This window comes from Orycteropus afer, unplaced genomic scaffold, assembly GCF_000298275.1.
Source record: "Orycteropus afer afer isolate SDZICR_OR568_19922 unplaced genomic scaffold, OryAfe1.0 scaffold00105, whole genome shotgun sequence".
Classification (NCBI taxonomy): Eukaryota; Metazoa; Chordata; class Mammalia; order Tubulidentata; family Orycteropodidae; genus Orycteropus; species Orycteropus afer.
Window position 1 is genome coordinate 4,190,408 of NW_006921692.1, and position 11,452 is coordinate 4,201,859.

Sequence of the window (11,452 nt, forward strand, 5' to 3'; positions counted from 1 at the left end):
CAAGGGCAAGGTTCAGAGTCTCTTCTGTCATCCACTTTGGTCTTCTCTTCTTTTCTTGTCTTTTTAGTGATCTCTTGCTTTCTTCATGAATAATGTTCTTGATATCTTCCCACAATTCATCTGGCTTTCGGTCACTGGTGTTCAATGCATCAAATCTATTCTTGGCTACTAGTTGCATGTAATTTGTTTTCAATAATTTTACTTTAGATTTCTTTGTGTCTTTTTTTTTTTTTTTTTAAATTGTGGTTTGGGTGCAAATTTACAAAGCTGATAAGCTGATTTGTTTTACTCTCAATAGATTATTCATGTTTTGTTTCACTGATCGATTATAATTCCAACAGTAGGAAGCTTTCCTCTCACAGACTACTCCTTCCCTGTGCCCTTCTTATCTATGTATTCTTGTCTATCCAAGTTTCCCTCTATACAAATGCTGCCTTTCTAATATCTTATCATTGATTGATCCAAGGTGTGCATCTCCTTAGAGTAGGTGGGTGCATTCCCCTGGGTAGATGTTCTCCTTGTAGGCCTGTCTACTGTTTGGCTGAGAGCTAATCCATACGTATGAGTCCAGTTCTAGGCCCGAAAGATAACCTGGGTGTTCCACCAGTCTCTATTTGATAAGTAATTCTGGTTATATTTGTGTTCTTGAATTTTGTTCCACATTTTTCCTCCCACTCTAACCAGGATCTCCAATTATGATCCCTTTCCAAGTGGTTGGCATTGGTAGCCAGGCACCATCTTGTTCTCCTGGTCTCAGGGTCATGATGGCTGAGGTTCCCATGGTCCACAGTATCCTTGGGCTAAATATTTCCATATAACTTTGATTTTCTTCACTCTTCTTTGCACTAGACGAGAGGATACCAATATTTACATCTTAGACGGCCATTTAAAAGCCTTTAAGATCTCAGTTACTATTCACCAAAGCAGAATGTAGGACAAGATTTTTATGTACTATGTTGTGGCACTTGAGTTTGATGACTGTGGTCTCTAGCCCACAGGCCCAGTGACTCTTTCGCTCTAAGTGCTTGGTTGTCACTGAGAAGCTACTCCAACACTATCCCCTGTTGCTTCTGTAATGTGTATGAATATTTTTGTAGCACAAATACACATGTAAGAACATCTTCTGCCAAATCAATCCATGGTCATGAGTATATTCCTGTTCACCTACCCATACCTGATCTTCTCACCTGTCTATGCATTTACCCATAGACTAGAGTTTGCAGATGATACAAGTTTGCTTGCTGAAAGTGAGGGTGACTTAAAGCACTTACTAATAAAGATTAAAAATTTCAGTCTGCAATATAGATTACACCTCAATATAAAGAAAACAAAAATGCTCACAACTGGTCCAATAAGCAGCTTCATGATAAATGGAGAAAAGACTGAATTTGTCAAGAACTTCATATTATTTAGTTCTACAATCAACACCAATGGAAGCAGCAGTCAAGAGATCAGATGACATATTACATTGGGCAAATCTGCAGCAAAAGATTTCTTTCAAGTGCTGAAGAACAAAGATTTCTCCTTGAAGACTAAGACGTGCCTAACCCAAGACATGGTATTTCCAGTCATCTGTTATGCATCTGATAGCTGGGCAATGAATAAGGAAGACTAAAGAAGAGTTGATGCTTTTGAATTGTGGTGTTGGAGAAGAATGCTAAGAGTACCATGGTCTGCTAAAAGGACTAACAAATCTGTCCTGGAATAAGTACAGCCGGAATGCTCTTTGGAAGCGAGAATGGGCAGACTTTGTCTCACCTACTTTGGTCATTTTGTAAGAAGTAACCATTCCCTGGAGAAAGATACCATGTTTGGTAAAGTGGAGGGTCAATAAAGGTGAAGGCCCACAACAAGATGGATTGACACAGTGGCTGCAATGATGGGCTCAGGAATAGCAAGGATTGTGAGGCTGGTACAGGACCAGGTAGGGTTTTGTTCTGCTGTGCATAGGGTTGCTATGAGTTGGAGATGACTCAGAGGCACCTAACAACAACAACAACAGTGTTTGCTGCCATTGGTAATGTAGTATTTTGCATATAATAGTATTTGCCTCTGATGTCTATATTTTTTGTGTATGTTTCTGTGTCCTCCTTTTCCCTATTGTCATTGTGCAGGTCACACACTGTTTTAATATTGCCTTTCCCTTCACCCAAATCAATATATGGCTCTTAACTAGTCAGAATTTTTACATCCTCTTCCCTCCCATCCCTGATGATCAACAAAATAAATTTCATTCTCTGTGTAAACCTTTTCTTGACTTATTATAATAATGGACTCATAAAATATTTGTTCTTCTTTGATTGACTTATTTCACTCAACATACTGTCTTCCAAGTTCATCCAAATTATGAGGTGATTTATGGGTTTTTCATTATTCTTTAATGTTGCATAGTATTCTCAATCATCTGTTGATGGGCACTTAAGTTGTTTCCATCTCCTTGCTAAAGTGGATTGTGCTCCAATGAACGAGGGGGTGTATATGTCTATTTTCCTGGATCTCACCTCTTTAGGATTTGTTCCTAGTAATGTAATTGCTGGATCAAATGGTATTTCTATTTCCAATTTTTTAAGGAAACACCATACAATTCCCCCACCAACTACACTTTTTACACTTCCACCAGTAGTATATGAGAGATACAATCTCTTCACACCCTTGTCAACATTTGTTATATTCTGTCTTGTTGAACTTTGCTATTATTGCTGGGGTGAGATGACATCACACTCTTGTTTTGATTTGCATCTCTCTAATGGCTAATAATCACGAGGATTTCCTCATATGTTTGTTGGCCACCTGCATATCTTCTTTAGTGAAGTATCTGCTCATGTCTTTTGCCTCTTTTTTAATTGGATTGCTTGCCTTTTTGATGTTGAAGTATTGAAGTTTTCTATAGATTTTTATAGATATGTCATACCAAATATTTTTTCCTAATCTGTAGGTTCCTATTTTACTTTCTAGGAGAAGTCTTCTGATGTGTATAAGAATTTAATTTTTTAAAAGGTCCTGGTCATCTAGTTTTCCTTTCCCTGTTAGTCAATCTTGGGTTATGTTTTATAGTCTATTTATTCCATATAATAGGGCCCTAAGTTTGCCCCTATTTTATCTTTTATGGATTTTGTGATTTGGGGTTTTACATTTAAGTCTTTGCTATATCTTGAGTTCCTTTTGCTGTATGGTGTGAGGTATGGATCTTGTTTCATTTTTCTGCAAGTGGATATCCAATTTTGCCAGCACCATATGTTAAAGAAACTATCTCTTGCCCCATTTAATAGATTTTGGTCCTTTATCAAAGATCAGCTGTCCATAGATGGAATGGTCTATTTCTGGATTTTCAATTCTGTTCCATGGGTCTGTTTGTATATCATTGTACCAATACTATGCTGTTGTGATGACTGTGACTGTATAGTAGGTTTGGGGATTGGGGAGTGTGAGACCTCCTATTTTGTTTTTCTTCTTCATCAGTGATTTCCTTATCCAAGATCTCTTTCCTTTCCATATAAAGTTAGTAATTGGTTTTCCATATCCTTAAGGAATACTGATGGAATCTGGATTGGTATTGCGTTGAATGTGTACATTGCTTTGGATAGTATTGACATTTTCACAATATTCAGCCTTCCTATCCATGAACATGCCATGTTCTTCCATTTATGTAGGTCTTTTGTAGTTTCTTGTAGTAGTGTTTTGTAGTTTTCTTTGTATTGTTCTTTTGTGTCTCTGGTAAGATTTATTCCTAAGTATTCTATCTTTTTTGGTAGCTATTGAAAATGGTATTGTTTTCCTTATTTCCTTTTCAGAGATCTCTGTTGATGTAGAAGAATCCAACTGATTTGTGTACATTCACCTTGTGTCCTGTCACTTTGCTGAAGCTTTCTATTAGTTCCAGTAATTTTCTTGCTAAGTCTCATGGGTTATCTATGTATAAGACCATGTCATCTAAAAATAGAGATAATTGACTACTTCTTTGACAATTTAGATGCCTTTAATTTCCCTTTTTTGCCTTATTACCCTGGCTAGGACTTCCAACACAATGTTAAATAGAAGTGGTGAGAGAGGGCTTTCCTGTTTGGTTCCTGTTGATAAGGAGAATGCTTTGAGTCTTTCTCCATTGAGAATAATGTTTGCTGTTGCTTTTGGATATATGCCTTTTATCATTTTGAAGATTTTTCCTTCTATTCTTATTTTGCTGTGAGTTTTGATCAGGAACGTGTATTGGATTTTATCAAGGTCTTTTCTGCATCAATTGATATGATCATGTGGTTTTCTTCCTTTTATTTGTGTTATGGATTACATTGATTTTTTTTTTTTTTTTTTTTCTGATATTGAACCATTCTTGCATGCCTGGTATGAATCCCACTTGGTCATTACATATTATTTTTTTGAGATATTGTTGGATTCTGTTGGCTAGGATTTTGTTGAAGATTTTTGCACCTAGATTCATTAGACATATTGGTCTATAGTTTTCCTTTTTAGTAGCATCTTCACCTGGTTTTGATATCAAGGTTATGTTTGCTTCATAGAATGAATTTGGAACTGTCCTATCATTTTCTATGTTCTGGAATAGTTTAAGTAGTATAGGTGTTAGTTTTTCTCTGAACGTTTGACAGAATTCTCCAGTGAAGCTGTCTGGGCCAGGACTTTTTTTTGTGGGGGGGGGGGATTTTTTATGACCTGCTCAATTTCTTCTCTTGTGGGTCTATTCAAGTATTCTCAGACTTTGCCAGTTTGATAAGTTTTGAATTTCTAGAAATTCTACGTTTTTGAATTTTTTGGAGTACTCTTCTTCATACTATTCTGTTGCCTTTTTTATTTCACTTAGTGCTATTGTAATGTTGCCCATTTCATTTATTATTTGCATCTTCTCTTTCTTTTCCTTTGTTAAATTTGCCAGTTGTTTATAGATTTTGTTAATCTTTTTGAAGAACCAGCTTCTTGTTGATTTTCTCTACATTTTTCATTTTTGTTTTCTGCTTCATTTATTTCTGCTCTGATCTTTATTGGTTCCTTTATTCTTTATATTATAGGCTTCTTTTGTTGCTTTTTTTCTAATTGTTGGAGTTGTTGAGTTAAAGTGTTGATTTTGATTCTTTCTGTGTGCATTTATTTCTATAAATTGACCTCTGAGTACTGCTTTCACTGTGTCCTAATGGTTTTGGTAAGTTGTATTTTCATTCTCATTTGTCGTCTAGTAGTTTTTTATTTCACACTTTATTTCTTCTGTTACTCTGGTTTTTGAGCAGTGTATTATTCAGTTTCTGTGCATTTGATTTTTTTCCCTTGTTCTTCTTATTTGTTGTTGTTGTTCTTGTTAGGTGCTGTGGAGTCATGTCCGACACATAGTGACCCTATGCACAGCGGAACAAAACACTACCCATTTCCACAGCAGCTCCATGATCCTTGCTTTACTTGAGCTCATCGTTGAAGACAATGTTTCAATCCATCTCATTGAGGGTCGTCCCCTCTTTCATCGACCCTCCACCTTACCATGTATGACAGCCTCTCCAGGGCATGGTTCTTTCTGATAACATGACCAAAGTAGATGAGATGAAGTCTGGTCATTCTCGCTTCTAAAGAGCATTCCGGCTGCACTTCCTCCAGCCCAGATCTGTTAGTTCTTTTAGCAGTTTATGGTACTTTCAGCATTCTTCACCAGTACCACAACCTAAAAGCATCAATTGTTCTTCAGTCTTCCTTATTCATTGTCCAGCTTTCACATGTATATGAGGCCATTGAAAATATCATGGCTTATGTTAAGTGCATCTTAATCTTCAAGGAGACATCCTTGTTCCTCAGCACTTGAAAGAGGTCCCTTGCAGCCAACTTGCCCAGTGTTATCCTTCATCTGATGTCCTGACTGCTGCTTCCATTGACATTGATAGTAGAACCAAACAATATAAAGTCTTCTTATTATTGGTTTCTAACTTTATATCATTGTGATCTGAAAAAAATGTTTTGAGGTATTTTTGTGCTTTTAAATTTATTGGGGTTTGTTTTGTGGCCTGACATATGGCCTATTCCAGAGAATGATCCATGTGGCCTGGAGAAGAATGTGTATTGTGCTTTTTTTTAGATGGAGTGCTCTATATATATCTATGAGGTTTAGTTGGTTATTGTGTTATAGGGATCTTGTGTATCTTTGTTGAGTTTTTTTTTTTTTTCTAGTTTTCCTGTCATTCATCAAAAGTGGTGTGTCAAAGTCTTTTTGTAGAATTGTCTTTTTGTCCTTTCAGTTCAGTTAATATTTCCTTTATGAATTTTAGTGCTCTTTCATTGGGTGCATAGGTATTTGTTGCGATAATGTCTTCTTGGTCAATTGACCCTTTTTAACATCATATAGTGCACCTGACACAAGCTGTGACATTTCTAATTGCCTCATATACATGTGAGAGCTGGACAATGAATAAGGAAGACTGAAGAAGAGTTGATGCTTTTGAGTTGTGGTGCTGGTGAAGAATGCTGAGAGTACTGTGGACTGCCAAAAGAACTAAACAGATCTGTCCTGGAGGAAGTGCAGCCAAGATGTTCCTTGGAAGCGAGGATGGCCAGACTTCATCTCACTTACTTTGGTCATGTTGTCAGAGGGGACCATTTCCTGGTGAAGGATGTCATGCATGGTAAGGTGAAAGGTCGACAAAGGAGGATCGACGAGATGGATTGACACAGTGGCTGTGACAATGGACTCAAGTATAGCAAGGATCATGGAGCTGGCGTGGGATTGGGTGGTATATCATTTTGCTGTGCATGGGGTCGCTATGAGTCAGAAGCCACTCGACGACACCTAACAACAACAACAACAGTGCCCTTTTTTGTCCCTTATGCTAGTTTTCACTTTTAAATTTATTATATCTGAAATTAATATTGCCACTCCTGCTCTTTTTTGGTTGCCATTAGCTTTTTTTTTTTTTTTTTTCATCCCCTGATATTTGAACTGTTTTTTATCATTGTGTCTAAGGTGAGTCTCTTTTAGGCAGCATATTGATGGGCCTTCACTTCTTATCCAATCTGCCACTCTCTTTCTCTTGGTGAATTTAGTCTCTCTGGTGAATTCAATCCATTCACATTCAGTGTAATTAATGATAAACCAAAAACCAAACTCACTGCTGTGGAATCAGACTTGACTCATAGTGACCCCTCCTCGGGTTTCAAAGGCAGAATTACTACAGAAGTAGATTGCCAAACCTTCCTTCTGAGGAATGGCTGATGGATTTGAAATGCCAGCCTTCTGGTTAGCAGTCAAATGCCTTAGGCACTATGCCACCAGAATTTATTACTGTAATTCTATTGTGTTTTTTGTTGTGTTGGTGGTGGTTTCTTTGTTCCAAATATTTTTCTGTGCTGAGTTCATTTTGTTATCAATTATTTTTTCTCTTTTCATTATTGTTGGCTTGTGTTTACTAAGTCCTCATGATGTTTTTCTTTCTTAATTTGTATCAGAGGATTGTTAATTATCTTTGTGATATCCTGAAGTAAATTTTTATCTCCTTTAGTTGGTACAGTCTATTTTATTTAGACATTGTCCTGACTTCTTCTCCATTTGGAAATTTTGTAATTTTTATTGGTGACATTTACCTATCAACTTCTCTATTTCTCTATTTACCTTTATCTTTTTTTGTGAACTTATTTTGAAATTCTTTGTCTGGGTTGGTTTCTAGGTAGTGGTGTCAAGTGTCTTGATTTTAATTTGTTATTTCTGTTGTGGGTTTTCTGTTGAAAGGGTATCTTTAACATTTCTTGTAGGGGTGGTCTGGTTTTCATGAATTCCCTTAATTTCTGTTTGTCTGGGAAAGTCTTAATTTCACCCTCATGTATGAGAGACAGTTTGCCTAGATATCTAATTCTTAGTTGGTAAATCTTTTCCTTCAAGATTTTTTCTATGCTATCCCATTGTCTTGTCTGCATGGTTTCTGCTGACAAATCAGAGCTTATTCTTATTGATTGCCTGTTATAGGTAATATTTCATTTTCCTGAACTGCTCTCAGATTTCTTTTTTTGTTTTTGTTTTGGAAAGTTTCCTTAAGATATGTCTTGGTGATTTTCTTTTGGAATCCATCTTGCATAGGATCTGTTGAGTTTCTTGGATGAATATCTTTTCATCTTTCATGACATAGAGGAAGTTGTCTTTTAGAAAGTCTTCAACAATTTTCTCTCTCTCTTTTTTTTTTTTTTTTTTGCCTCCTCTTATTCTGGAATTCCAATCAGGCATATGTTATTTATTTATTTATTTATTTTGTGTCACCCCTTGAAGTTCTTAGTTTTTTTTTCATTTCTCTAAATATTTTCTTCTTATTTTTCTTCATACAAGCTTATTTCAAGGAATTTGTCTTTTACTTTGGAAATGTGTTCTTTATTCAATTCTACTCTACTATTTTGCCCTTCCATTGTGTTGTCTATCTCCTTAAGGTTAGTTCTCATCTTCTGGCTTTCTAATTGCTATTTTTATATGATTTCTAATTGTGCATTAATTTTGGCATTTTGCTCTTGAATTATTTTCCTGAATTCTTCAAGGGAATTGTCTGACTTCTCTTTTTTTCTGTTTATGCTGTTTATAGTTTCCTTGAGCTCCTGGAAGGGTATATATACATACATATATATGTTGTTGTTATTTGCCATCGAGTTGGACTAACTCATAGTGACCTCTCCTTGGGTTTCCAAGGCAGTATTACTATGGAAGTAGATTGCCTAACCTTCCTTCTGAGGAGTGGCTGATGCATTTGAACTGCCAGCCTTCTGGTTAGCAGTCAAGTGCCTTAGCCATTATGCTACTAGAGCTCTGCAGTGTAGTATATTACTTAGTGTGGCTTTTCTACCCATAAGTCTTTGTAAACTACAAGGTGGGATTTTCTATGAGCAACTGAGGAGCTCCTGATTGCTGAAGTTGTCCACCTGGAGTATTTCTATTGGGAGTGGCACAAAACAATGTTCTGGGAAGTGCCCATTCTCTCTCAGGTGCTTAGAGTTCTGATGCTATGATTGGCTAGTTTGACCACCCTGCTGGGCTCAAAAGGAGGCCTCCTAGAGGCAGAACGCTCTCTCTGACTGCTGGTTGAGGAAGACCTGCTGCTGAAGGAGACACGGGCTCCTGAGACACGCGTTGCTGGGAAAGAGACATGCATCACTGAGTGAGACACCAAGGGACCAGCACTGCTGGGAAAGAGACTGTGAGAGACTGCTGGCTGAGGGATGGTGGGCTGGGAAAGAGACTGAGCATTTTTCCTGAACTCGAATTGTAGCCTGGTGCTTCCCTAATAAACCTCATAATCTGTGAGTTCTGTGTGGCCACTGCAGTGAATTATCGAACCCAGGAGAGAGGTGGTGGGTGCTTTGGGAGGAACGGTTGGTGAAAGCGTTGGAGGGAGGCAGCATGCCTGGCCTTGCAGTAATAGGCCTTGGGTTATTGCTGGTAATCCTGTCTTCCCTTTGTAGGGTTAGAGGAGGTCGGAACATGTGGCCTCCATGTCGTTTTTGCAAGCTCCTTAGACGCAAACACAGACACACACATCTTTTGGATTCCTTATTGGATAGTTCTATTACTTGTTCTTTGTTCTTCCTCAAGGAGATTTCCTAATTCTTTAGTTTGGACACTTGTCTCTGTTATCTTGTGCTTTATTTGTTTGTCTGAGGAGGAATTTTTTGTTGTCTCCTAGACATTTTGCAGTTGTTGTCTTTATTTGTTGGTTATGTGATGATTTGTTTCACCCTGCTTTTGTGTTTTATTTTGTTTTAATATATCTGTAAGTTTGGAGCAAGTATACTTTCTTTGGTTGTTAGCTTGACTGTACTGAGCCAATCTCCATCTTTCTCTGTGTTGGCAGAGTACTACATGGGAATGTGGATGCTTGTCTCTGTTTCTCATGAAGAGGAGTTGCAGTTGGGATGAGCAGGTGTTGTCCACCATCTGTCATTGATCCTGTGGAAGAAGAACTATCAGTGTTACTCATCTGTGGGGTGAGGTTGTTGGTGTAATACATATGACTTAGTGGAGAATTCATGTGTTCCTCCCATTAGATGATGAGGCAGGAAAAACAAAAGAGAGAGTGAAAAAATGAAATCTAAGGAAAAGAAGGAGATATGAAAAGATAGAACAAAAATAGTGATAAGAAATAGGGAATAAGGAAAAAGAATACAAAAAAAAGAGAGAAAACAAAAGTGGAGGTGGTGAGAGGGATGTAGACTTGGTATAAATGTAAGAAGACAAAGAAGTAGAAGAGTAAATGATCAGATACAAAGGAAGATAAATTGGGGAAAAGGAAATAGAAAAATGAAAGGAGGATAATGTAATTGAAGAGGGATTTTTCTAGTTATGTTGCACCAGTGGCCTTGTGAGCTGGGGGTTGTAACAGAATCTGCTTGTTCACTGGAGTACACACCCACATGGGAGAAAGGAAATTGGTGCAAAAAGTGACGAGAAGAAAAGACTAAAACTTGTTTCTTGTGTTTACTTTGAGATAGATCAGTCAGGGATGCCGATGTGGGAGAAACAGCTGCAGCCCCTGAGTCTGTTTGGAGTGGTTTGGTGATGGTGTATTCAGGTGTCAATCAAAACCTTGTAGTTAAAACTCACCACCTTTGTAGCAGGAGAAAGGGTAACCCTTCCTTGCAAAGAATCACAAGTCCTGAAACCCCAGGAGTCATTTCCACATTATGCTAAAAAGGGTTGCTGAGAGTTGGACTCAAGTTCACTTCCATGGCTCCAATTTGGAGTTTGGTTTATTCTGGGAGAGTTTTCCTTCCCTTTCCTTACTCCCTCCTGAACTCTGTGGAAGCTTAAGATAGAGGAGGGCTGATCCATTTCCCTATATGATCTCCCACATGTGTGGTTTAAACTCACCTTGAAATCCTCTAGATATGTCTGCCCTGTGTCTTTCATGTCTGAGGGTTTCATGGAGGTTTTTTTTTTTTTTTTACTCCTTGACCTCTTTTGTGTTTGTAATGGCTTGTCTTCACCTAGCCAGCTTTTTCATTTTTCCACAGTCACCAAACTAGCTCCCTTTACTGTCTTCACTCAATTTAATACTTTATCTTCTCATTAGTTGCTCATAATTCCAGGATCATTATTTGTATCTTTTTCACTGAGTTTCCCAAAATCTTTGTTGGGAGAGGGATCTGGTGTGGCCGGTTAGTAGTACACCATCTTTGCATTCCCATAAAGTTTTTCAATTGTTCTGATGACTTTAGATATAAAGTGAGTCTCTTACAGATATCATCTATCTGGGTCTTTTTTTTTTTTTTTTCCGTAATCAATTCTGCCAATCTCTGCCTTTTTGTTGGAGAGTTTAAATCATTTACATTTAACATAATTCATGATAAGGTAGAGCTTATTTCTACCAATTTCAGATTTCTTATCTGTATGTCTTATACATTTTTGTCCCTCATTTCCACTGTTACTAACTTATTTTGTGTTTAGTAATCTCCTTTAGTGAATCTTTGTTATTCTCTTCTTTTTCCCTTAGTGTATATA